This window comes from Uranotaenia lowii, chromosome 3, assembly GCF_029784155.1.
Source record: "Uranotaenia lowii strain MFRU-FL chromosome 3, ASM2978415v1, whole genome shotgun sequence".
Classification (NCBI taxonomy): domain Eukaryota; kingdom Metazoa; phylum Arthropoda; class Insecta; order Diptera; family Culicidae; genus Uranotaenia; species Uranotaenia lowii.
Window position 1 is genome coordinate 49813977 of NC_073693.1, and position 27689 is coordinate 49841665.

Below are 27689 nucleotides of genomic sequence, written 5' to 3' on the forward strand. Positions count from 1 at the left end.
TAGAATCTTACGACCGTACGGACTTGTATTCTTAATACCGTAAGAGATAACGAAGGGCCACGAGTCCTTACGATCATCTAAACTTAGGTTGTAATGTCATACTGCCGTAAGATCGAAAAGGCTTTACGATCTTACGGCAGTATAATATTACAACCTGACGACCGTACGATTATGTGACCTGACCAACTTACAGATATTTTTTTAATGTCTTTATTATAGAGATTTTCAGCTTTCAGCTGGTTCATCTCTTTACTTACAGATAAATAATATTAGAATCACGCGACCATACGATCTAACCTAACCTTCCCAGATCTTTGCAATCTGCAGCGATCCAACTTTTCCAAATCCTTCGAGCCTTCTCAATAAAAGCCTTCCAGATCAGCTTCAGGCTTCAACATTCCTTACTTAACGGTGTTCTTTTCCTTATGACCAGGTGTCCTAGCGTCACAATTCGTCTTTCCCACCCAATGACTCTACGACCTAACAGCCGTACGACCTTATGACCTTACGATCGTTAAAAATTAAAAGCTTACAAAATTAAGGGTGTTACAACCACACGACTATACTACCTTAGAAATTTCCTGGTCATCAAAAATCTTTACAATCTCTAGAGGGTTGTAGGGCAGAGAAAGTCATGATTGCAATGCAATACAATCGTAGGATTATGCCGCACATCCAGGGAATCTTCGTGAATGGAAAGGTTTGGGAGTTATACGGTTAAACAAAAAAAATCGTAGGGACGAGTTGTTTCAAAATCAGGAAGGTCGTGAACCCGAAGAAGTCTCCAGCTACAAAAGTTGTGAGAACATCAGCTAGTATAGTTGAAAGGCCGGAAGATCATCGCGTACAAAAGAATACAGATAAGGTCAGCAGGGTCTTAAGACCAAAAAGCAGAAAAAGACAGATAAATTGGAAGTGAATCCTTATGACTCAACTATGTAAACAGTGTATTCCTAAATAAATAGAAAATCGCAGGAGGACTGGTTAATTCTAAGAATACCTGCGAAGTAAACCCTGGGAACTCCTCAAGGCCAGAAAGGTTATATGTATGGTGGAAGTTTCAAGGCTTTGAGGCCGAGGGAGCAACAAGCCCGAAAAGATGATTGTCCAGAAGATCTCACAACCAAAAAGGTCTCGAAATGTTGTGGATCAAAAAGGTACTGAAGCCCAAAAGCTAACTACTGGTTCAATACGTTTTAAAGCCTTGCGGAATGACCAGGACAGTAAATCTTCGAATGATAAAATGCTGACAATGTCATGAAGTTACGGAGAAGGCCAGAAGTTCGCAAAACCCGAAAATTCTTCAAACTCTAGAGATTCCAAGGCCACGAATGTTTCAAACCAGTGAAGGATTTTGGGGTCCAAAACGGAGTTAGAGGGAAAATATTCTAATCAAATGGACTTCACCGGCTGATTCCTATTTGAATAACCACAGCTTCACGGCCTTAGGCTACCCCTAGTGCCTACCGCAAGTGCCAACTAATATTCCAGCAGAAAAAAAACTGGACTGAGCACATCTTTGAGCTAGTCAAACAGAAACGTCAGGTAGGAAAGGTTATGAAGATTAAAAAAAACTATAGAGCCAGTAAGGTTTCAAGGTTTGTAGGGGTGTGAAAGTAGTTGGGCTTCCGTATCGAAAAGTAAAGTTATTTAGAAGACTTTTAGGTCCCAAATTTCAGGTTTCCTTAGGAAAACTTCAGGTTTCAAAAGATCTAAGACTATGGCCTTAGATCGTCTTGAAACCTAGAAAGTATGGTTAGGTTGTTGAACCGAGACTAAGACCAGAAAAGTCCTATTTCCGTAGGAGTACGAGGATAGAAGGGACTTAAGTTGAAAGGCTTGAAGGAGATTGGATAAAGAGACCTTCGAGTCAAAAAAAACTAGAGATTCCAAGGCCACGTAGTTTTCAAAAAGTGATGGATTATGAGGTCCAAAACGATGTAAAGACGAAGATTTTCTGGCTATAGGCGTCCTCCTAGTGTCTTCCCTTTAGTTGTTCAAAGGACTCCGGCCTTCTAAATATTCAATTTTTTCTACCTTAGGACCTAAATAAGGTCAAAATGATCTCAACGGTTCTACCTGGCGGCCTTCTTGGCCTTCCAATATTCCAATTATTCCAGCTTTGGAGAAAACACTGGACTGACGATGTCCATATGAACGAGCATATGGAGATAAATAGACTAAATAGTCGGTAAGGTATCGAGGTTTGAAAGGGTTGTGAAAGTTCTTGGGCTTTCATGTCGTAGGAGGGTTAGGTTATAGACTTTTAGGTCCTGAACTTCAGGTTTCCTTAGGAGATCTTCAGATTTAAATTTGAAAAGTTCTAAGACCACTTATGTGGTGAAACCGGATAAGTTTGGTTAGCGGAGTCCTATTTCCGTAGGACTACGAGGATAGAATGGTCTTGAGTTGTGTAAGTTGAAAGACTTGAAGAAGGTTGAATAAAGAAACTTTTGAGTGAAAAAAAAACTCCAGAGATTCCAAGGAAACGTAGACTTCAAAAAGTGAAGGATTATGATCTGATTATGATTCATGTCTTCTCATTCAAAACTTTCAACTTTTTCAACCTTATGGCTTAAATAGGGTAATATGATCTTAAGGGTCCTACCTGTCGGCCTTCGCAGCCTTCCAATATTCCGATTATTTCGTTGCTTTAGATTTTAAAGGACTTCGGCCTTTTAAACTTTCAACCTATTGCACATTAGGACCTAAATGGGGTCAATATGATCTCAACAATTTTATATGTCGGCCTTCTTGGCCTTCCAATAATTCAATTATTCCAGCTTTGAAGAAAACACTGGACTGACGATGTCCTTATAAACGAGCGTATGAGGATTAATAAACTATATAGCCGGTAAGGTTTCAAGGTTTTAAAGATCTGTAAAAGATCTTGGGCTTTCGTGTCGTAGGGTTAGGTTATAGACTTTTAGGTCCTGAACTTCAGGTTTCCTCAGGAGATCTTCAGGTTTGAAAAGTTCTAAGACCACTTATGTGTTGAAACAGGGTAAGTCTGGTTAGGTTATTGGTACGAGACGAAGACGAGCGAAGTCCTTTTTCCGTAGGAGTACGAGGATAGAATTGTCTTAAGTTGTAAGTTAAAATGCTTGAAAAAGATTGGGTAAAGCAATCTTCAAGCCCAAAAAAAACTCTTGAGATCCCAAGGCCACGTAGATTGCAAAAAGTGAAGGATTATGAGGTCCAATACTATGTTAAGGCGAACATCTTTCTGCCTTAGGCTCCCCCTAGCGTCTTCCCTTTAGTTTTTGAAGACCTTCTAAACTTTCAATTTCTTCTAGCTAATGACTTTAATGGACTCAATATGATCTCAACGATTTTACCTGCCGGCATTCTTGGCCTTTCAATATTTCAATTATTTTTTCCCTTTAGTTTTAAAAGGACTTCTAAACTTTAAACCTTTTCAACCTTATGACCTAAATGAAGTCAATATAATCTCAACGTTCCTGCCTGGTGTCCTTCTTGGCCTTCCAATATTCCAATTATTCCACCTTTGAAGAAAATCTTTGGACTGACGATGTCCTTATGAACGAGCGTACGAAGATAAATAGACTATATAGCCGGTAAGTTCTCAAGGTTTGAAAGGGCTGTGAAAGTTCTTGGGCTTTCTTGTCGTAGGGTTAAGTTATATACTTTTAGGTCCTGAACTTCAGGTTTCCTTAGGAGATCTTCAGGTTTGAAAAGTTCTAAGACTACTTATGTGTTAAAACAGGGTACATCTGGTTAGGTTGTTGGTACGAGACGAAGACGAGCGAAGTCCTACTTGCGTAGGAGTACGAAGATAGAATGGTATTAAGTTGTAAGTTGAAATGCTTGAAGAAGATTGGATAAAGCAACCTTCCGACCCAAAAAAAAACTCCAGAAATCCTAAGGCCATGTAGACTTCAAAAAGTTTAGAATTATAGTCCAAAACGATGTTAATGTGAAGATCTTCCGGCTTTAGGCTCTCTATAGTGTCTTCCCTTTAGTTTTGAAGGACTTTGGCCTTCTAAGCTTATGTTTTTTTTCTATCTTATGACCTAAATGAGGTCAATATGATCACAACGGTCCTACCTGGCGGCATTATGGCCTTCCAATATTCCTATTATTCCAGCTATTATTACAGCAGAGAAAAACTGGACTGACGACGTCTTGGAGCTCAAACAGGACCGTCAAGTAAGAAAGGTTATGAAGATAAACAGACCACATAGCCGGTAAGGTCTCAAGGTTTGAAAGGGCTGTGCAAGTTCTTGGGCTTTCGTCTCGTAAGGTTAGGTTATTTAGAAGGCTTCTAGGTGCTGAACTTAAGGTTTCCTCAGGAGATCTTTAGGTTTTAAAAGTTCAAAGACCACTAAAGAATTGAAACCGAAAAAGTCCGGTAAGGTTCTTGAACAGAGACGAAAACCAGCAAAGTCGTATTTCCGTAGGAGTACGAAGATAAAATGGTCTTAGGTTGTAAATTGAAAGGCTTAAAGAAGGTTATATGAGGCAACCTTCGAGCCGGAAGGTCGCAAACGTCGCAGTAAATCTTGAGGCTAATAAAGTTGTGAGACTGCAAGGGTCACAATGCCTAAGACCATTTTCTGTGCTATCCGACACCTTATTCGTACCTATCGGAAGAACGCAAGAGAGCTCAAGATTTTGCTCTCACAGATGTTCTCACTTGAAGCCCGCTCGGGAGCAAAATCATTTCAAAATTTAAAAAAATGCGTACGTTCTATGGGGGTTTCCGCCCGAAGAGGGATTCGGTTTCACGGGATAGAAAAGATACGTGTTCACTATATAATGGTCACTTTATTACTAACTAACTATTTACAATGATCGGATATTTATAGCTATGGATTGTGAGTGTGTGAGTGTATGAATGCGAGAACGCTATTGGTTGTTTGCCGGTGCTATCGTTTGTTGTTGCTATTGTTGGTTTGCCGGCTATTGTCTGCTGGCGTCAGTTGCGTGGCTGTTGTTATTGTTATTGCTGCCTGCGTGTGTTTGTTTCGAGAAGGTTCTCGACTGGACTGACTGATGGAATGTTCGGGAACTAGTTTGTAGTGTTAGTGATGATTGGCTGATGATGATGAATGACGGTGAATAATGATGGAATGGAATGATGGTGATGAAATGATGATGTGAGGGTAAGATGGTTTACGTCGCCACAATACTCCCCCCTTAATTTACGCAATAGGGACGAGTAAATCGAACTTGTCTTCCTGACCTGGTTCGGTACTTGGGTTGTTCCTGTTCGTCCTTAGCATCAGATGATCTTTCACCGGGATCGGGTGGTTTCACTGTTGGTTCGTTGGCTTGCATGTGTGCAGCTTTTAAACGGTCGGTAGAAATTGGCTGCTTTCGACCATTGATGTCCACGATGAAAACTTTCTTCTTTCGGCGCAACACTTTGAATGGTCCATCGTAAGGCGGTGTTAGTGGCGGTTTGATTGCTCCAACTCGGACAAATACGTGGGTACATGTGGCCAATTCCTTTTGAATGAAGGTCGCTTGTTTCGAATGATTGCTTGTTGGCGTTGGTCGCAATTTTGCCATAGCTGCTTTCAAGTCAACAAGATATTCGGCGGAAGGCGACTTGCTTGAGCTTGATGCGAAAAATTCTCCTGGAAGACGAAGAGTTGTGCCATAAGTAAGCTCAGCGCTCGATGCTTCGATATTTTCCTTCAGCGATGTCCGCATGCCGAGAAGGACAATGGGCAAGGATTCAGTCCAGCGGGGATTCTGATGACACATAATGGCGGCTTTGAGATGGCGGTGTGTTCGCTCAATCTGTCCGTTAGCTTGCGGGTGGTACGGTGTCGTCCTCAGGTGAGTGATGCCCAACAGCTTCGTTAATTCACGAAACAGCTCGGATTCGAATTGGCGACCAAGATCCGTAGTGACGTTAACGGGGACGCCAAATCGTGCGATCCAGCCAGCTACAAAGGCTCGGGCGATCGTGTGTGCCGTCATGTTAGGGATGGGAATTATTTCTGGCCAACGAGTAAATTTATCGATGAGCGTTAAGCAATATACGTACCCTTCTGATGGCGGTAATGGTCCAATGATGTCCATGTGGATGTGGGCAAATCTCTCGTTCGGCGTGACGATTTGCACAAGCGGTGCTTTGTTGTGTCGGTGAATTTTCGCTCGTTGACATGGAATGCAGTTGGTGGCGAAATTCTTGCAGTCTCGACGCAGTGAAGGCCATACGAAACGATCAGAGATAAGACGAGTTGTCGCACGAATTCCAGGATGTGAAACGTTGTGGAATTTTCTCATGATCGCATCGCGAAACTGCTTCGGTACGAATGGACGGATGGCATCAGTTGACACATCGCAACAGATAGGCACAGACGAGAACGGGGACTTGAGCGCTTTTAGCCTGATGGTTGTGTTAAGTGGAGGATTTTCCAGGTACAGCTTCAGCTCGGGATCAGTTTTCTGCTCGAAGGCCATACGATCGAAATCGATTGTATCGTTGGTGATTGACTCGATACGACTCAACATATCAGCAACTTTGTTTGCTCCGCCGGGGACATGTCGAATGTCGGTTGTGTATTCGCTGATGAAGCTGAGGTGTCGTTGTTGAGTTGGACTAGCTCGTTCCGGGCGCTGATGGAAAGCTGTGGTGAGCGGCTTGTGATCTGTGTACACGCAGAAATCACGAGCGATGAGCATGTCCTTGAAATGCTTTATCGCTTCGTAGATTGCGAATAGCTCTCGGTCATACGTGCTAGCTTTCCTTTTGCTGTCACTCAATTTCCTGGAGAAAAATCCTAGTGGTTGTCGACCATTTTCGGTGATTTGATGAAGAACTGCCCCAATAGCTGTGCCAGAGGCATCCACTTCCAGGGCTAGTTTTGCTTCAGGTGCTGGATGTGCTAGAAGGACGGCATTGGCTAGGTCCTGTTTGCATTTTTCGAATGCTTGATTGGTTGTTTCACTCCACTGCAAAACGGTGTTGTCGTTCCTTATGTTTCCGCAGATCATCGATTGTAAGATCTGTTGATCGACGGCGGCGTGGGGGATGAAACGTCGATAAAAATTGATGGTGCCAAGAAATCGCTTGAGCTGTTTTGCTACGGTCGGACGTGGGAAATTCAAGACAGCATCAACCTTTTTTGGACTGGGTTTGATGCCATCTTTGGTGATCAAATGACCAAGAAATTCGACGACCGGTTGTCCAATTTGGCACTTGCTTGGGTTAATAATGAGACCATTTTCCCGGAGTCGCTGGAAGACGGTGCGCAGATGCAGCTTGTGTTCGTCTTCGGTGGTGGACGCTATGCACAAATCGTCCACATACGGGAATACGAAGTCCAGATCTCCGAGGATGTCGTGCAAATGACGCTGGAGAGTTTGACCGGCGTTCCGTAGGCCAAACGTCATGTATTTAAATTCGAACAATCCGAAGGGCGTGGTAATTGCGGTCTTTGGAATGTCCTCCGGTGCTACAGGAATTTGGTGGTATGCTCGTTGTAAATCGATGCACGAAAAAATTGACTTACCGTGCAGAATTGTTGAGAAGTCCTGGATGTGGGGTATTGGATACCGATCTGGGACTGTGATCGCATTAAGATTGCGGTAGTCACCACAAGGTCTCCATTTTCCGTTCGGCTTCTTCACTAGATGTAGTGGACTGGCCCAGCAGCTTTTCGAGGGTTGACAAATGCCTTGTTCCATGAGGAATTTGAATTCCGCTTTGGCTTCGTTCAATTTGTCGATGGGCAAACGGCGAGGACGACAAAAAACGGGCTGACCAGTCGTGATGATTTGATGCATTGTTTGAGCTTTCGTAGGACGGTGGTTCATGTTCAGAACTGTAATGTCCTGAAACTCCTTCAGTAGTTGTGCAAATGGTGCGTTCACATCGAATGTGGTGATGGATGGTTCGGAGACTGCATTGATGTTGTTGATTTCCAGTTTCGTTGTGTTGTCGACGAGCTTGTTTCTCCGGAGATCCACTAGCAAGTCGTAATGCTTCAGGAAATCTGCTCCGATGATGGGTGATTTGACTTCAGCTATCGTGAAGGTCCAGGTAAACGAACGACGTAGACCAATGTCGATTGTCAATCGTTTGGTGCCGTAAGTAGCGATCGGACTTCCATTGGCTGCGAACAATTGATGTGAATTCGTTCGGTTCAACATTTCCTTTGGTGTTGGTGGGATCACAGAGATATCTGCTCCTGTGTCGATTAGGAAGCTTTGCGACGTTTGTTGGTCGTGGACGTGAATACGGCGAATGTTGATGGTTTGGTTCAGCTTAATGCTGGCAAGATTGGATTTTGGTTCGAGCGGCGCTCGGCGAGGAACATGTGACCGAAAAACAGCACGTGTGTTTCTTCTTCCGGGTTTGCCGTCGTAGAAGATGCACTGAATTTTAAGATTACCCTTTTTCCACTTCTCGCACTTTCTGGCTTGTGCCCCGTGCCGGTAATGAAACCAGCAAATCCACCCACGATTACGTTTTTGCTGCACAAGTTGCTGTTTGTCGAGCGACAGATTCTTTACTCGTTCACAATTCTGGAATTTTCTCGATGTTGCCTGATCTAGACGACGCATAAGCGCCTCGATTTGCTGCTCCAGGATGGAGATGGACGTGCCTTCCGAATGATCGGGAAAAATCCTTTCTTTGAGGGGATCCATTATTTCGGCACTGTTCGGAAAACTCGAGAAGTTTTTTTAACTCGCGATACACTTAAAACTCGCGGCGTGACGAAGAAAAGCGTGGAACTTTCGGGAAAATCGAGTACTTTCCACTGCACTGCGTTTTTGATTTTTTCACTCGCGACGGAGGCTTCGAGAATTCGCACACTCGCGATAACGACAGACTTTCGGGAAAGTCGGTTCACACGCGATAACTTTACTTAACGTACGGGGTCACCAATTTATGGGGGTTTCCGCCCGAAGAGGGATTCGGTTTCACGGGATAGAAAAGATACGTGTTCACTATATAATGGTCACTTTATTACTAACTAACTATTTACAATGATCGGATATTTATAGCTATGGATTGTGAGTGTGTGAGTGTATGAATGCGAGAACGCTATTGGTTGTTTGCCGGTGCTATCGTTTGTTGTTGCTATTGTTGGTTTGCCGGCTATTGTCTGCTGGCGTCAGTTGCGTGGCTGTTGTTATTGTTATTGCTGCCTGCGTGTGTTTGTTTCGAGAAGGTTCTCGACTGGACTGACTGATGGAATGTTCGGGAACTAGTTTGTAGTGTTAGTGATGATTGGCTGATGATGATGAATGACGGTGAATAATGATGGAATGGAATGATGGTGATGAAATGATGATGTGAGGGTAAGATGGTTTACGTCGCCACAGTTCTATCAGTTTCGATCTAAGCTGACTTCAGACGACATTTTATTCGATCTTTTCACTATGCAGATGAAATTGGGATTCGCATCACCATTGTGAACGCTATCATGTTTGCTGGGATAGGTACCTACATCTAAATAGCTTTGACTATGGCGACCGTCAAAAGTTGGTTCAACCATGTTTAACATTATCATACGCAAATTTTTCGACGGGAATATCAGAAACTTCGCTGGGTGGAATAAGATAACCAATTGTATCTACTTGAAAAATAATACTCCTGAAGAATGTATGACTTTTGGGATGCATCTCCCCTCGGTCGAGAAAGATTATGTAGTTCTCTTGACTGGTTCTTGAAGCGCCACCAGTCTCATAAATCTATTCTAGAGGAACGTACGGGCAAATGGTAGAATGCACAAATTTTCAACCACTTATTCCTTTTATATATACACTGCCGGCCAAAAGTTTGGGATCACCCGCTAAAAAACATGCAAATTTTGATCGTTCATATCTCAGCCGTCTTAGGACATATTGCAAATCTTCTGAACTTATTTGAAAGATAATGAGCAATAGCTATTTCGGAGTTATTTTGCCCAGAAATAATGTTTTAGTTTTGCACCTAAAACTTAACCTAAAGTTAGAGCTTTTTCAAAAAAACGCACTCGATATTCAAAGCCGATCATCTCGCGATAGGGTGGACCAAATTTCAAAATTTGAGTTGCATAAGAATCCTTATTCTATACTTCTCAAAACACAATCAAAAAATTTTGTGCAAAAATTTAAGAATGTACTATTAATTAATAAAATAGACACTTAAGTTATCGTCCAAAAGTTTGGGATCACCCCTAGTATGGTGTATCGACCAAAAGTTTGGGATCATTTTTACAAAAACATGCAAATTTATCTCAATCATATCTTTCTCATCTAACATCGTATTGCAGATCTGGAGGCTGCATTTGAAAGCTTAGGAATTGTTGTGTTTTCATAAATTCATTAAAAAATATATTTTAAATCCATAACCATAAAAAAATCACAATCATAAGTGTGAATTTTCAAAAAACAATTAATTTCAAGTAAATTGTTTATGGTTATCACTTTAAAATATAATTTTTGTATGAATTTATGGAAAAACAACAATTCCTAAGCTTTCAAATGCACCCTTCAGATCTGCAATACGATGTTAGATGAGAAAGATATGATTGAGATAAATTTGCATGTTTTTGGCCGATATACCATACTGAGGGGTGATCCCAAACTTTTGGACGATAACTTAAGTGTCTATTTTATTAATTAAAAGTACATTCTTAAATTTTTGCACCAAATTTTTTGATTGTATTTTGAAAAGTATAGAATAAGGATTCTAATGCATTTCAAATTTTGAAATTTGGTTCACCCTATCGCGAGATGATTGGCTTTGATTATTGAGTGCGATTTTTTGAAAATGTTCTAACTTTAGGTTAAGTTTGAGGCACAAAATTAAAACATTATTTATGGGCAAAATACCTCCGAAAAAGCTATTGCTCATTATCTTTCAAATGAGATCAGAAGATTTGCAATATGTCCTTAGACGGCTGAGATATGAACGATCAAAATTTGCATGTTTTTTAATGGGTGATCCCAAACTTTTGGCCGGCAGTGTAGAGCAATACGTTATCCGGTCCCGTTGCCATATTTTCGTCTGGGTAGCTCTGTTCCAGGAATTATCTGATGGCCGGATTCACCTGGGATAACGATAATACATCTCGTTCCCATCCCCACGTTCTTTTAGTTATTTCTCGGTTTTTCAATTTTCCACATGTGAGCTGCGCTCGAAACTGCAGACAGTTTCCGGTGAGTAGAAATAATTGAAATCCTATTTTCGGTTCGGTCGTCGCCGTCCTAGTTGGACGGGTGCCAAGCAAATTAGATTTCTTGACTTTGACATGGGACGAATTTACTCAGACTCCGGTTTTACGGGAGAGACAAGGACAATGTGCCTGACTCGATTCGGAATATGCGCGACCTAAATGGGAAGAATTAATGTAATAGGATGTTGACACAAGGTGACACTTTTTCCACATACCCATACAAGCATACATGGAAAGCCATAACTCTTCGCTTCGATGCGAGAAGGTGAAGATGATGGGATGATAATTTCCTGGCTGCCCGGGGTAGGTTGATCCCCGAGTCTATGATTTATCTGGTCTGGTTACTGGAAAGGATCTGGATCCCCTTTAGGGTGTATTGTACTCGACGACGACGACGACGACACAATCTAAGCCGTACTGGATCTGTATCGGTGCTTGACCTGGATGCCCCGGAGATGAAGGTTCTTTCAGCATAACTCATTCATAATCCTATAGACCGGTAACTGCTTCATTCTTGTCGGATATATTAATTTTACATCTATCGTTGGGTGTAACGAGGGTTGAGAGGAATTTCTCTGAACAATCCTGCATTGATTGGAAGGTGCAACTACAAAATATGAATTCTAAATCGGGAATCCGAAATTGAATTATGTTTTCCATGGCGACCGTCAAAAATTTAGTCCTTTTTCAAATTGGGATCGGAAATCTGAATTTAAGTTTGAATCTAAATCTTAAATGTCAATCTGAAATTACACAGTGATATCGACGTTTGTTTTGATGATGTGCCTTTTTTTCATGGCGACCGTCAAAAAATCACTTAATGATTTTATCTGTGAAATTCGAATCGAAATTTAAATATCTCATATATCGATTGTTTTTCATGGCGACCGTAAAAAACTCATTGAAATTTTTTTAATAAGGTGTATTTTCGATGTGTAACGCCTCAAATTTCAGTATCAAACCGTATTTTGAGCCATGTTCTGAATCTCACTTAGAATTTGGGTCATAGAAAAAAATCCTTCTAGAATTTGTGCTGAAATTTGTCTTTTTCGGAAAGTGCCTAATGCCGTCCGCCATAACTCTGTGTTCGTCTCCTAGTCAGCACGATGTCACTAAATTGATACAATCATTTAGGTTATATACCCAAGCCCTTTATTCAATCTTGCAAGCCCCCCGCAGCATTTCACCTGGGAAACTATAATTTTTGCTAGCTTTTTATCACCCAACCAACTCCAGCTAGTAGAGCTTCGAAAGCGGAGAAGCAAGAATCAAGATTATTCCACGAAACTGCATAATTTATGACCGCACATATACCAACGACCAAATCCATTTCCAGTGAGAAAATGCTCCCATTTTTACCCCTCAGACGTGAAACTTGCCTGAATTCTGACGGGAAAGTTCCTCGGTCCTCGTAAAATTGTGTTTGTTATCCAGCAACAACAACAACAGCAACCGGAGAGGAAGAAACCCGTTGGAGCAGGATTTGATTTATTGCCAGATACGTCACGACTTGACCTACCCCTGGCTGATTTGCTCCTGGAGACTAAAGCTGGAAGTAGTTGGGTGCATCTGAGTGGTTTCAGTCCCACCCACATTCAAGTCGAAGAACGTCGGAAAACGACTGACATCTCTCCCATATCGATGACGACGATAGTTGGAAGACAGCTCCGGATACGGTGCCGCCAATTAAAAAGTTTTATTAAAACGCTCCATTATGAACGGCAGGGAAAGCAAAGTGACAAACACAAACAACGACTCGAAACTTTCAAGTTGATCCTTTCTTCCTTTTACCTGAGGAAAAAGCTTTTGAATAATACACTAGTTGGCATTTCAAGCTTGAAGTAGACAGGTACAAGTTTGAAGACTTTAAAGGATCAACTCATTTGCGGCGAGTTTTCCCGATAAAATTTCTTGCAGACGTTCTTTTTCCATGAAAAATCATCTCGCTTCAAAACCAATTACAAAAGTTAGAGAAATTTGAAAAACCTACCCAAGGCTCTCAAGACACCTCGGAAGCGAGAAAAGTAATCCAAAACTTAAAAATAAGATTCCAAATCAGGAAAGCCATTTTTCAGCTCGTAAAAAATTGACAACGCTTCTCGAGTCATGAATCAAGCTCGAAATGAACTTAAAATTCAAATCTCATCTAGCCTAGATTTAGCATCACCCGAAAGCTCTTCCCAAAGTAGGATGGGTTTGGATAGCAGAAATTTTAGACGCGGCGGAGGAGTAATAATCGAAATATGGCTGACGAAGCAAAATCTAATTGGCTCCCGAAATTTACAATTTCCCCGATTCATTCCCCCGAGAGGGAAATTCTCGACGGGCAAGTTTTCATCATTACTAATTAGCTGGGGGAGGCAACAAAACTGAACTTTTGCTACAATGCGAGCGAGGAGCACACTTTTCCAGTTTTGACAAACGAAATTGACATCCGACGCTGCTGCCAGCCGCCAGACGAGAAATATCACTCCGGTAGAATTTGATTGCGATTTTGACGTGATGAGCTTAGTCAATTGGAGGTAGAAAGTCGTAGAATTGTGGGTTATGGAGTAGTAGGTGGATTGTGTTCAACTGGGAAAATCGATTCGACAGGATTGGAAATTAATTCGCCATGGGATTGGCAGTCGAGTTTCCTGGTGGCATTTTGGGGAAACAAAGAATTTTTGTGTTGAGGTCTATGAATCTATCAGTGACAAGTTCTAGACGCGTTTTTATTTTAACCTACTAAGACGTTGTATATCTTTAATTTACAATATGAAAAACCAATAAAATAAATTTACGGGCTAATTTTCGTTAGAAGATAAAGTACAAGTTCTTTGACCAATAAAAATTTATAAATAATTTATTTTGCAATAAAAATCCTGAGATGCGAGAATGCGGTGAATCCGTGCACCCATAGTGAAGAACCATGTATACAACACAACAAATTTTCGAATCCATAAATGCCGTCATTATTTACCCTTAGCATGCAAAAAAGTTGATTTTGGAAGAATTGCAGTGAATCCGTGCACCCATGGTAAATTGCTCTACTTATAGAAAAATTATGGCTCTAAAACCAACAATAGCAGGTATGATTATAAGCAAAATGTTGAAAAACTTCAGAGCGGTGGATACTAGAAAATATCTACTACGACAAAGTTGAAGTGAAACCGTGTACCCATGGTAAAAACCCGTAACCATTTAACATGGTTTTCTAAAAGAATTGGTAATGTTTTTCATTTTTTTGATAGTTCTTTTACAGGGTGTCGACTTATATCTGGTAATAAAATTCCCTGATTTTCCCTGATTTTCCAGTCGTTTTTCCAGAAAATTCCAGGTTTGAAATACAACATAAGGAAGCAGCTTAAAGTTATAAAAAATATATTTCCCCCGAAAATAAACACACAGAAAGCTTTGAGTCGAGAATACTAATTTATTATGATAATTTTAATGGAAGTATTATTTGTGATACTAAACATTTAAAGATAAGTCAGCCAGTTCGGATCCACTTGTAGAAATTCTTATGATTTCAGCATAACAATTTTCTCTTGCAAGCTATCAGCCTTCTTCTGTGCGTCTTCCAAAATTTTCCTTCGTTTCACCTCATGCGATTTTGCTTCCGCTTCTTGATGACGCTTCATCAGCTTTGTTTGATCTGATTCAAGAGCTTCCTTTTTGCGACGATCTTTGTCTTCCAAATACAGAGCATGTGAATTTCGAACTCTCTAAATAAATTTGTTGGAAATTTGGACTGATTGATGATGAAAAACAGCATCATAGATTTGTCGTTTAGCCACCACTGATTCTTCACGCATGTTTTAGAAGAGACATTCGGAATTTACTGAAAAACCACGTTCAACCATTTTTACGATGTCAGGGTGGCCAGCAAACCGGGAAACCCGGGAAAAAATCGGGAATTTTAAATCAAAACCGGGAAAATTCTTTATGGATCATTTTTCCCCTATATAAACCAACTGAATTCTGAAATTAATTCATATTTTCATTTTTTTTAAAAAGCGAAATAAAACTTTGGATCGAAATTCCATGGGGAAAATGTGGGCAAAAGTGGATAATTTCTTGAAAAATCGAGATTTTTAGTTCAGCACATAATTTTAGTGCTCTGAAGTGTTCGAGTTCCAAAAAATATTGAGATTTTTTTTTGTGAATCTACTAATTTTTGACATTTACAAATTAGGTCAAAAGCGCGAAGAACTTATGTATCTTTCATATGTTCTAAAAAATTGTTTTTCACAAATAAAACCTTTTAGAGTCGGGAATTCATAAGATTATGCGGCGAAAAATGCGAGAAAACAGAAACAAAATGAGTAGCCACCATATTACATTGTTGATTAATAAAATGCCCAATAGGTAGAACGAGATACCAAATGTTTGTGTGATTCTATTGAACATTTTGCGCTTTTACTGGCAATCGCATCCTTTATTGATAAAAAAATTTGAAAAATACAGATTTTTAAAATGTATGAGCTACAAATTACATTAAGATATTATCACAATAAAAAAGTTAATTTGAAAAGCAAATTTCAAGCCTTAGAATAATTTCAAAATTTGTGTTAGAACTTCAAATTTAAAATTTTAATTACGATATTCAGATTTTCTGGTTGGATTGCAAATTCAGACTCAGAGTTAAGATTAACATGCCAAGTCCAAAGTCAAGCTCTTAGAACTCAGGCTCAGGCTCAAGTATTCTAGACGAGAATCAAATCAAAATTTTAGAATAATAGGAAGAATAGAATTTAGTAGATTCTGTTCTCAAAATTCCAGAGGAAAAAATTAAAATAGAATATCAATCAGTATTAATTAGTTTAAATTTGAATCATTAATCCAAACTAAAAGTTGTTAGGTTTTGATTTAAAGATCCGTAATTCATCGTTGATGATTATATTTCATTCAATTTCATAATTCAGAAATCAGAGCCCTATAATCAAATTCTGTGTGCGATAAAGTATTTTTTTTAATTGAAACATCATCGTTTTAATTGAATCGAAAAAGTGTTGACAGAATTATCAAAAAATCAGAGTATTGCAGCAGATGTAGATTGAGGTATAAAGAATCGATTGGTATATGTACTTAACTCAAAGTTGGTGATTTTGGCACCTCACCCTTCTATTCTTCATCCTTTGTTCAAACCATTTTCTGTAGAAATCCCAACAAACATCATCGTTATCAGAACATTATTACGTTAAACATAGAAAAAAAAGCGCTTATTTTAGTTTTCCAAAACTCCTTCTTGTCACATTCATGTATTTCAAAACAGGGAAAATCATAAAATCTCGATCGAAAAACCGGGAAAAAAAACGGGAATTTGAAAATGGAAATTTGCTGGCCACCCTGCGATGTTGAAGAATTCTGGACACTTGGCATTTGCCAGCATTCCACTCCAAAAATGATCTAGCCTTTCTTTGCTACGGTCATAATTATCAAATTTATCGCCTCTGGCAATCACTCCGGAATACTGCCGTAATGCTAAATCTGCCGAGGATCCACTAACGCGTCCAGTATCTGTTAATATAGTCAAAGTCTTCTCAAATCGTTTTTTGGCCAATTCGGTATCGCTGCTTCAAGCAGATAATAAACTATGACGTTTAAATTTCTTCAAATAAAATCAGGATCATTATGTTTTCCTTGATTGGTGGAAAAATTCCCTGATGTTCCCTGATTTTCCCTGATGCAAATTGAATTCCCTGATTTTCCCTGATTTTCCAGGTTTTCCAGGTAGTCGCCTGATTTTAGATATTCAATTTATGACATACACGAGATCGTCAACTATGCCAAATTGGGGTGATTCCGTGCACCCATGGTGAAAAAATATTTCCATTTTATAACAAAAATATAATAGAATAAGTAACAAAATAATATCAAAAGAAAAAAGTTTAAAATATTATGTTTTAAAAAATTTCCCCTACACCAGTCATTTTGACTGGTCACGGTCCGAATAGGTATATTCAATTTGCCGGTCCTTCTAGTGTTAAAGTTCCTAAAAAAATGTAGGATATCATTTATTTTCTAAAGCTTCTCTCAAACTAGAAAATCCAGACTAAACCGGTATCCTTTATAAAATAACAGACAAGAAAAAGATTAAAAATCAGTTCTGGGATTCTTTTAAATTTCCTTGAATTTATAATTTCTCTGCCCTATAATCTTCCAAAGCAAATAATCTTTTCGGTCCTGCGACTAGCGATCTATTGACTTTGCGATTTTCTCTTTTCTAAAACTTCTCCAGTTTCTAAACCTTTCTTCGCAAATATCTTTTCAGCATTATGAACTACCTTCATCACATCTGATTTAGTCCTTCCTGACTTTGAAAATAATTCCCGCATTTATAAAGTTTTATTGATCTTACGACATTACAGACCTAAAGAGCTTCTATCTTCTACGGAATAGCAGGATGGCCAGTGAATTTCCGTTTTCAAATTCTAGTTTTTTAAGGGTTTTCGATTACAATTTTATGATCCTCCCAGTTTGAAAATACACAATTGAGTTTGTTTATCAGGGTTTTATTCAACCAATATCAAACTTTTTTTCTTATTTTAAACGTAAAAGTATGAGAGGCCTTAAAATTTTTAGTTAATCAAATTCAATGTTTATTCAGATAACGACGTTGTTTGTTGGGATTTCTACCGCAAATAAATTAAGCAGAATGAAATGCAAAGTAGAAGGAAAATAAATGAGGCCCTTAGGAAGAGGTGGGCAAATAAATTATTAATTTTGAGTTAAGTACATCTACCAATTTTCATATCTCATTCCATATCTGATGCAAAACTCATATTTTATTTTATATTTTTTTCAAGATATTTTGATTGAATTAAATTTAAAATTAGTTTATCGCATACTAAATTTGACTATTGAGCTCTGGTTTCTGAATTCTGAAGTTCGAAATATGACCATCAAATTTGAATTCCGGGATTCCGAGTTTGGATTATGGTTCGAATTTTAATTTTACTTTCTAATGCTTAGCTTCAGTCAATTACTACTGATTGATATTCTAATTTAATTTTTTTTTCTCAGAAATTTTGAATACAGAATCCGCTGAATCTTATTCTTCCTAAGAATTTTGAAATTTTGATTCGATTCTCGCCTTGAATACTGAGTAAGGTTTTTGATCGTATAATTTTAATTTTATTTAGGGCCTTAGAGAGTTCAGGATGCTTGATCGTGGACATGGCATGTACATTGCGAATCAAATATGAGATATCTCGTTGTTTCGCTTGTCGCAATTGTGCTACACTTAGAATAAAGTTACCAAATTGCCCGGTTTTATCCGGGTTTGCACAAATATTCTATACAAAATTTAGGAACAGTGCGGCCCGGCCCGGTTGCCTGGATTTTATTGAAAAAAGCCCGAATTTTACCTGGATTTATTTACTTTTTTTTTGCAAATCATACAAAAAAAAATCTATTTATGCCTCCAAACGAAATTATTTGAACAAGTTTTATAAAAATAATCATTGAAGGGTTTTTTAAAAGCCTAAATACGATTTAAAATCTGTCGATAAAATTTGATGTAAAAAATATTGAATATTGATATTTTATGTTGATTTTTGTTGAATAATTCTTGGATTTTGTCAGAATTTGCCCGGATATTGCCAGGATTTTCGGGCGACAATTTCGTAAGCAAATGCCTGGATTTAGCCAGGTTTTTATATAAAACTGTTCGGATTTTTCCGGCCCTGATCCTGAACCTTAACTTAGAAGCATAACTTAAATGTTCTTTATTTTATCATTAATTATTTTTCGGCAAAATTGAACACAACACTTCCCATAACTCAAAGCAGGTAAATTTGTGGAGTTCAGATCAATGATTTCTAAGGTTTAGAGAGCAGAATTTTGGTGTTACTCGGATATGATTTTTTCGCGACCCCTAAGGTGTTAATCAAGGTTGTCAAAAATTAATCCTTTTTTGCGAAATAATATTCAGACTTTCTGTGATTAAACCCAAAAATTCTGTGATGGTTTTCTGTGATGCTTTTTTCCATTAACTCATGACAAATTGGTAATTTTCTACAGTTTGCCTAGAAAAATCAATCAACATTAACCATCTCAAACAATATCACATTTTCCCTATTCAAAGTAAGTTCAATTTTTTACAGAAATAACAAAATTTAATTTTTAAAAATAACCGAGCAGAATTGAAAAAATCTGTGAATTCTTTGATAATTTCAAAAATTTTGTGTTCTGTGACATAGATTTGGTGATAAAAATTTTCTCAAAATTCTATGAAATTATAAAATTTTCTGTGATTTCGGCAACCTTGGTGTTAATCTAAATTTTGAGTCTGAATTTGCCATCCAAACAGTAACATTGCAGGTAAATAGTCTGTAGAATTTTTAATTTGAAGTCTTAATTCAACTTTTGAAATTTATCTTAAGGCTTTATTTTGCTTTTGAAATTTGATTTTTTTTATTGTGATAAATACACAAAATGTTTAATACAATCACACTAAAATTTGGTATTTTTTCTACCTTTTGTGCATTCATTGATGAACCATGTAGGTAAGTAACATGGTGGCCACTCAATTTTAATTTTTCTGTTCCACCATATTTATCCTTTAAATAAACATTGAACTTAATTGTGAAAAACTAACTATTTTTTCAACCATATGAGAGAAAAGTTCTTCGCGCTTTTTCCACTTGTCAATAATTTATATTCTCTTTTTTGAACAATTGGTTGATAATTTTTTACATGTGACACAAACCAGAAAGTTTTGATTTTTTTTTTATTTTTTTGTAAAAATTTGAAGTAGGGTTACAATAATAATGTGTACAGAATATTCTGATTTTTGGAAAATCGTACCTTTCATTACCCCAATTCAAAAAAGTCAAAATTAAGAAAATTTATTTAAAAAATCTCAAAATATTTAGGAACTGGAACATTTGATTTTGATTTTATACCGAGATCTGGTCTCGAAATAAAATTCTTGGCCAAAATTGGACTTTCTGGGACTTCGTCGGTTTTCTGAAAAACGGCTAAGCTACGGAAAGTCGATTTTTGCCAAAAAAATTTTTTCGAGATAACCCCAGATCTCGACGTTTCAGGCATTACTAAGTCATTTGGCATCAAACTTAAAATTTCGATTTTCCAAATTTTTCTGGTCCTTGATGATTTTTATAAAATTTTTGACAATTTTTTTAGACAACACAAGGTTTCAGCATTTGATGAATTTTTGAGCCAATTGGAATCAAAATTATAATTTCGATTTTCACGATTTCCTTCCGCTTATATGATTTTTGAGGGTCGCACCCCTAAATCAAGTCAGATTGAGCTGAAATTTTGCACAGGGCAGTTTTACGGGCCAATCTACGACATGTATATTGTCAGTTTTCAAAATTATACAGTACTACGAGTACATTTCTGTAGTTTGATAGAAAAATTAAAAAATGCATATTTTTGAAGAGAAGATTTTCAATATGGAGCTGTTCCTAATTTCTAAAATATGGAAATTCGTTTTGCCATCTCGAAATGGTAAAATGTTGTCACTCTCTGAATTCCTTTAACCCAATTATTGACGGTCGCCATGGAAGGTCAGCAAAATCACAGCTCTAAAACTGTATTTTTCGTAAGTGTTTTGAGAGACTTTGACGTTTCAATGTGTATCTCTGATGTGCACATTTCATTTTGTCGAATGTGTGTTTTTCTTGTTTCATCTTATTTTATGTGGTTGTAACATCTAGACAAAGTTATGCTGAAGCACTCTCAAAAGATGTGTGTTTTATGATACCCGTTTTCATCAAACTAAGAATGACATATTCCTTCGAAACACATTCTCAGAATCAATATCGAAAATGAAAATCGTGTTCATTTTCGAAGTGAGTAAGCATAAATGATGCTGTTCAATTCCAGAACACTCTCATCCCCGAATCGATATCCATAATGGAATTGTGCCATTTCAGTTTTTAGCTAACACGAAAATCCTATCACGCTATCATTTCCATCTTCCTCGTACCAAAGAAGCTTTCGATCCGACGAAACATCAAAAGAACCGTTGAAAGTCATCACTGTTTGTTCTGCGCTTTTTTTCTTGAACTTTCTCGTATGAGATGCATTCCTCTGTACAAGACCCCGATAAAAGTTCCTGCATCTCAGACGTTGCATCCCGTATAATTTCGAATATGACAGAATTCGATTGAACGCCGGCTTCATCGATAAGAAAGGATATGCTAGCCAAACACAACTTGCATCTGCAGCTGCAGCCAAGGTTGCTGAATTTTTTTTTGTGTTTTTGAAAAAAAAAATCTGAGCTTCAGTGATTTTACCGAAAAATTCTGTGATGGTTTTCTATGATGCTATTATCTTTAATTTAATTTAAAATTTATGAACAATTGGGTTTTGTTCTTTTAATATTTTAGTTGGGGAAAATCAGTTAACATTTCCAATCTTATCTAATATTTTCTAATTCAAAGTAAGAAATCCAAATTTTATTATGGCCAAAATATATATCTAATATTGGAAATCCATTCTAAATTCAAAAATTCTATGAAATCTATGAACATTTCAAAATTCTGTGTTCTGGGACACAGAATCTGTGATGAAAATATTTCCAAAATTTTGCGAAAGTACAGATTTTTCTGTGATTTCGGCAACCTTAACAGCAGCAGCGCAAAAGACGACGGAAACTACAAAGAACCGGAAATGAAAGGTTTTCACCTTGAACCGGAGGAAAATCCGGTGCCGTTTTTCCCCTATCGCAACCATCTACTCAAAGAACCAGGGGAAACAGTTGCTGTCCCGAGAAAAGGAAAATGCATACTCACGTACTTATACGAGTTTTTCTTTAAATAGGTACGATTTGAGTACTAGATTCAATGCCTTTTTCGGTATTCTCGAAATTAATTCGAATAATTTTATATTTTAGGAAAGCAAATTAAGAGTAATTTTCTATCGCTTTTAAAGAGTATTCAAAAATATTTAGAAACCCTTATCTTCCTTTCGCAGCACAGCCATCCGGAAGGCAAACGTCGATAGGAGGAAAAAGTCAACAGAACCCAAAATGAGCTCTCCCAGGATAACAACTTTATGCGGTTCAACAACTTTGTTCAGTTGTCAAGTCGTTGGATTACATACTCGGTGAATTCATTTCCAGTTTTCAAGTTCAGTTTTGCTGAGCGTCTTTCTTTGCTTAACCAACTCTGTGTGCACACACACATTGTAATGAGAGAAATAAGTTTTGGGAAAAGCATTAGTACATGTCAATGGAGAAATTCCAGAAACAATAATAAAATGTACAATATAGACTGTTCCAGAAATTTTAAGCAGACCTAATGTTAACGGTCATTTTTCGAATATTTTCACTAAGGGGGCATCCATTTATTACGTAACGCCCCTAGGATGGGGAGGGAGTAAGTTCGAGCGTTACGAATTGTGACATAAGGGGGAGGGGGAGGTATGCTTATCGTTACGTAACGATTTTTTCCTTCGAAAATTTTAATTTAAATCGCAGAAAGTTTGTAAGCTTCAACAGCTTCAAATGCATGGCCCGTGGCGTAGAGGATAGCCTTCAAGTCTTCTAAGCAAATAGTCATGAGATCAAATCTCGGTCACGGCATACATTATACACTTTCTGTGAGTTGGTGGTTTTAGCATTTGTTAGATGCTAGCCATCATATATTTGAAAAATGTACGTTTAGAGTTAAGAAAAAGGAATCTCTTCGAGGAAACATCAAGTTTCATTGAAATCCTGCATATGTATGTGTTCGTTTAAACAAAAAAGGTATTAAAGCTGTTTTTTATCTTCTTCTCTTATAAAAATTGTGATAGAGACTTCTTAAGATCGTTATTGAATATTCATGAAATAACCGTTGGAAAACCGAGGGATTTTATCCTCAGAACTTTATTCCATTTTTTCGATTTCAAAAATTCAAGGTTTTTTATTTCCGACGAATATTACTAAGTGAAGTATATTTTGCATAACAAGTTGTGATCCTCGAAATAAGACAATCAAGAAGTGTTCACAGAGAGTTATGTATTATTAAATCGATTTAATGAAGTCTGGTCGAAATAGGTCGAAACAAGTATAAATGAACTGACAGTTGATTACCTGGGGAGGGGGGAAATTTTTAAAGCGTTACGTAATTTTCAGAGAGGGGTTCGTCGCAGCGATACAATTTGTGACATAGGAAGGAAGGGGGGTAGGTTGTTAAAAAAGTGAAGTTTTTGCATTACGTAATTCATGGATGCCACCTAATGTTTATTGTTTAGTTCCCAGCTCAGCTTTCAGTTGAACCGGTTACAAAAATTGGTACCGAAGCTCCTTATCATGATATTCATAAAGATCATCATTCGAACTGGATGCTCACATCGTATGGTACGATAGCGATTGTAAGTTCTATCTTTTACCCAACGCTACGTATATTAGCAAACATACATACATATATTCCTCTTAGAAGAGCTAAACGACACGGGGGACGATGGACACTATCTCAATTTCTCTCAGAAAGCTTTATCTTGTGTACGAACATCACGTGAGAAAAGAAGTTCGTTTGTAGAAGCAAATTAAAACAAACCATACAAATTGCTACTCATTCGTCTCGAGCTTTAAGCTTGCAGGCTCATTTTTTCAATGCCTTTTCTCTTTCCTCTCTACACACGTTAAATGAAAAAAATGCCAAAATTAAAAAAAAATCGAATGGACAAAATTGAAAAAGTTCAAAAACAAAAAAAAAATGACCTTTATTTAAAATCGACAAAATTGGAAAATTTTTGACGAAATTGACAAAAACCATAGAAAAATTGACAAAAAAAAAGTAAAAATGAACAAAACGACAAAATTGAAAAAAAAAAGTTAAAATTACAAGAAAAAAATTTGTCAAAAATTTCAAAATTGAAAAAATAATAATTGTCAAAAATGCAAAATAACCTGATTAAACAAAATTGGTCAAACAGACAATATTGATTAAACTTTGAAAATTGACCAAATTGAAAAAGTTGACAAAACTTACAAAATTGATAATATTTAGAAAATTATCTACTTAACAAATTGACAAAAGAGAAAAAAATCACAATAATGACTAACCTTACATAGTTGACAAGTTTTGTAAATTATGTCAATGTGGTCACTTTTGCAAATTTCGTAAATTTTGACCATTTTGTCAATTTAACCAATTTAATCCATTTTTTCAATTTTGCCAAATTTATCAGTTTAGTAACTTTTGTCAAGAACAAAATGATAGATTCGAAAATGACTAAATTTAAAATTGACAAATTTGGAAAAATGTTGACGAAAGAAATGGCAAAATGACAAAAAAAAAACAGTGAAAAATACAAAAACGACAAAATTTTCAAAAATAACAAAAATAGCATAATTTGCAAAAAAGATAAATAACCTGAATTGACAAAATTGGTAAAAGTGGCAAAATTGATAAAACTTTCAAAATTGACAAAATTGAAAAAAGTAACAAAACTTACAAAATTGACATCATTGATAAAATTGAGAAATTGAGAAATAAGTAAAATTCAAAAATTGACAAAATTAACAAATTTTACATAGTTGACAATGCTATCAATTTTTTCAATCTGGTCAAATTCATCAGTTTAGTCACTTTTGTCGATTTTTGTAATTTTGTTAATTTGACCATTTTGCTAATTTGTCTTTTTTCATTTTTTATTTTTGTTGATTTGGAATATTTGGCAAAAAAAAATAACCTGAATTGACAAAATTGGGAAAAGTGGCAAAATTGATTAAACTTTAAAAATTGACAAAATTCAAAAATTTAATAAAACTCACAATATTGACAACATTGATAAAATTGAGAAATTGACAAATTGGTAAAATTCTAAAATTGACAAAATTAACAAATTTTACATAGTTGACAATGTTATCAATTTTTTCAATCTGGAGATATTAATCAGTTTGTAACTTTTGTCGATTTTTGTAATTATGTTAATTTGTCCATTTTGCTAATTTGCCTTTTTTCATTTTTTATTTTTGTTGATTTGGAATATTTGGCAAAAAAAAACCTGAATTGACAATATTTGTAGAAGTGGCAAAATTGATTAAACTTTCAAAATTGACAAAATTTTTAAATTTAACAAAACTTACAAAATTGACAACATTGATAAAATTGACAAATTGACAAATTGGTATAATTCAAAACTTGACAAAAATGACAAATTTTACAGATGACAATGTTATCATTTTTTTTTCAATCTGGTCAAATTTATTAGTTTAGTAACTTTTGTCGATTTTTGAAATTTTGTTAATTTGTCCATTTTGCTAATTTGTCTTTTTTCATTTTTTTTGCTTGTTAATTCTGCATATACTGTCAAATTTTTAAATTTTTGAATTAAGTCATTTTCGTTAATTTTGTCAAATTTGCTAGTTTTGTGGTTTTCCATGATTCTTACAATTTTTGTTAACTTTGTCAATGTAGTCCATTTCATCAATATTGTCTCTTTATGAGTTACGTCATTTATGTTTATTTTTTCAATCTGGGAAATTTGGTCTTAATACCAATTTTGTCATTTTTGAAGTTGTTTCGCACGTATCCGGGCTGGTCAAATCTGGTCCATTATATTTAAAACCTGGCAAAATTCAGGCATATTATTTCCAAATTTTCAAACTAAAATGCGGGCACTCTCCGGGAAAATTCGACAATAATCCATGAACTATTCATCAAAAATCAAGAAAAAAAATCTTATTATTATTTTTTCATCGGAAAACTTAACCAGATTTTTAATCGTATTTCAGGCTCCCAAAAATCGTTTTTATTCATTTTATTAAATCTTGCTTTAAAAATTTCATTTTTGGGCGAAAAAATTTAGAATAATAACGTCCCTTTTATGTTAGATTTTCCAAAAAAAAAGTGAATGTATTTATCCGGACAAAATCAGGATATTTTTCAACAAAATTTGGTTAACCGCCGAACATTTTCATTTTTTCAAATATCCGGGCAAGTTCAGGAACAAACCGTGTAATCAAATCCAATTTTCCAAATTAAAAGAAAAATGTTTAATTTAAGATTAATCCTAGGAAAAAATTTTAGTTTAAAATATGGTTCATGAAAAAACTGCAATATAAATAGTGTTAAACAACATGCCAAATCATATGGAATTCTCATTAATTTCTTTAAGAGAAGATGCATGTGTCTTTATCATCAATTACTTTTAATTGAATATCAATTTCTTTGGATGGTTTTTTTAAATAAGTTTATCATAAGACAAAACTTGCATACTCGCGCGTCAACATACAAAACTCGCAAAACGAATTCAAATACAACTTAATTTTTGTCATTTTCTGCTGAATTGTGTAAACGAACTGACTTTGGTTGAATTTTAAAATCGAACTAACAATCAGAATTATAAGGCAAAGATCTCTTGGTAAAGCTTAGTTCTTTTAGAAATGGGACACTTTCTATCGCTAATAACTCTTTAACTAGTAATCGGACATTCAAAATTATGACAGCGTTTTGTTGCCTGTAAAAAGTACTATCTGACCTATTTTTTTCAAAATTAAAAGTTTACGCGTTTTTGAGATATTTACAATTCAAGAGAAAGAGAAAAAAATAATTTTGCACAGTTTCCTTCAAAATCCATCATTATCAAATTGATAGCTGAACAAACCGTTGATTATTCAAAGAATAACTGTGTGTGAGTGGTGGAATAGTATGCAAACACTGTCAAAAATGTCTCCAAAGTTCAAATCATGCATTGGAGTGAAGCACGTGATCAACAACTACGGTTAAGGGTCATCAAGGAAGTCATGTCTCATACCAGAATTTTTATTTTTAAGTAAACGAAGAACTAAGTTTAGATCGCTGAAATGTCCAACATTTTTTTCTCTGAGAAGCTCAAAGTGTTGCCTAGTAATGAGTGATTCAAACCTAACCTTGAACATCCATTTTTTGCTAGTTTCAAAGCTCGTAACCTGTATAGCCAGTACCGAGGCTATGGGACAGATGATTTCTGATGAACGCAAAACTTATGAAATACCCTATTTTAAAAAAATCCAGCGTTTGAATCCTATACCATGCCTGCTCGTGGCAAGGTCCCGGGTATATTAAAGTATGTATTTTCTCGTTATTTTGTACAAAATATAATTATTTGCCAAAATTCTTCTCCTGTGGAAAAAAACTACAATTTTCAAAACGAAAATTTTTATTTTCGCTGTTTTTAAAAGCCTTAAAAGAGCAATCTTGAATGTACCCTTCGCAACCTACGATCTATACTAACCGATTATACTTTAAGTTCAATCTCATGATGGTTTGACTTCGTTATTGTCAGATTTTGCCAGCAGAAATTCCACTTAAAACGCTCGAAAAGTGGCTCAAAAATAATGAAATTTGTTAATTCCGAAACAGCTGTATTCACTAAATTGCCCTCAGTTTCTTTTAAAAGAGAAGTATTGGACCGAAAAGTAGCGGAAATTGAAGGAGGAGGATGTAGCCACTTAAAAAACAAATAAGGCGAAATATAAGTTTGAAAAACTGATCAATATCATGACTGAAAAATGTGTGCGCGGGCCGATGGGAGGTATAAAGAATAAAGTAGAGATTTTTCTTACAAAAAACGATAAATATTTTTTTTCAAATTTTTTCATGAATTATCATA

At 36.4% G+C, this 27689-nt stretch overlaps 1 protein-coding gene across 3 annotated transcripts in view; it reads right to left on the reverse strand.

The window, feature by feature from the left end:
* The window catches only part of LOC129757329 (calcium uniporter protein, mitochondrial), a 480797-nt gene that overhangs the window by 202873 nt on the left and 250235 nt on the right, over positions 1-27689 (reverse strand). The gene's annotated exons all lie outside the window — the stretch shown is intronic.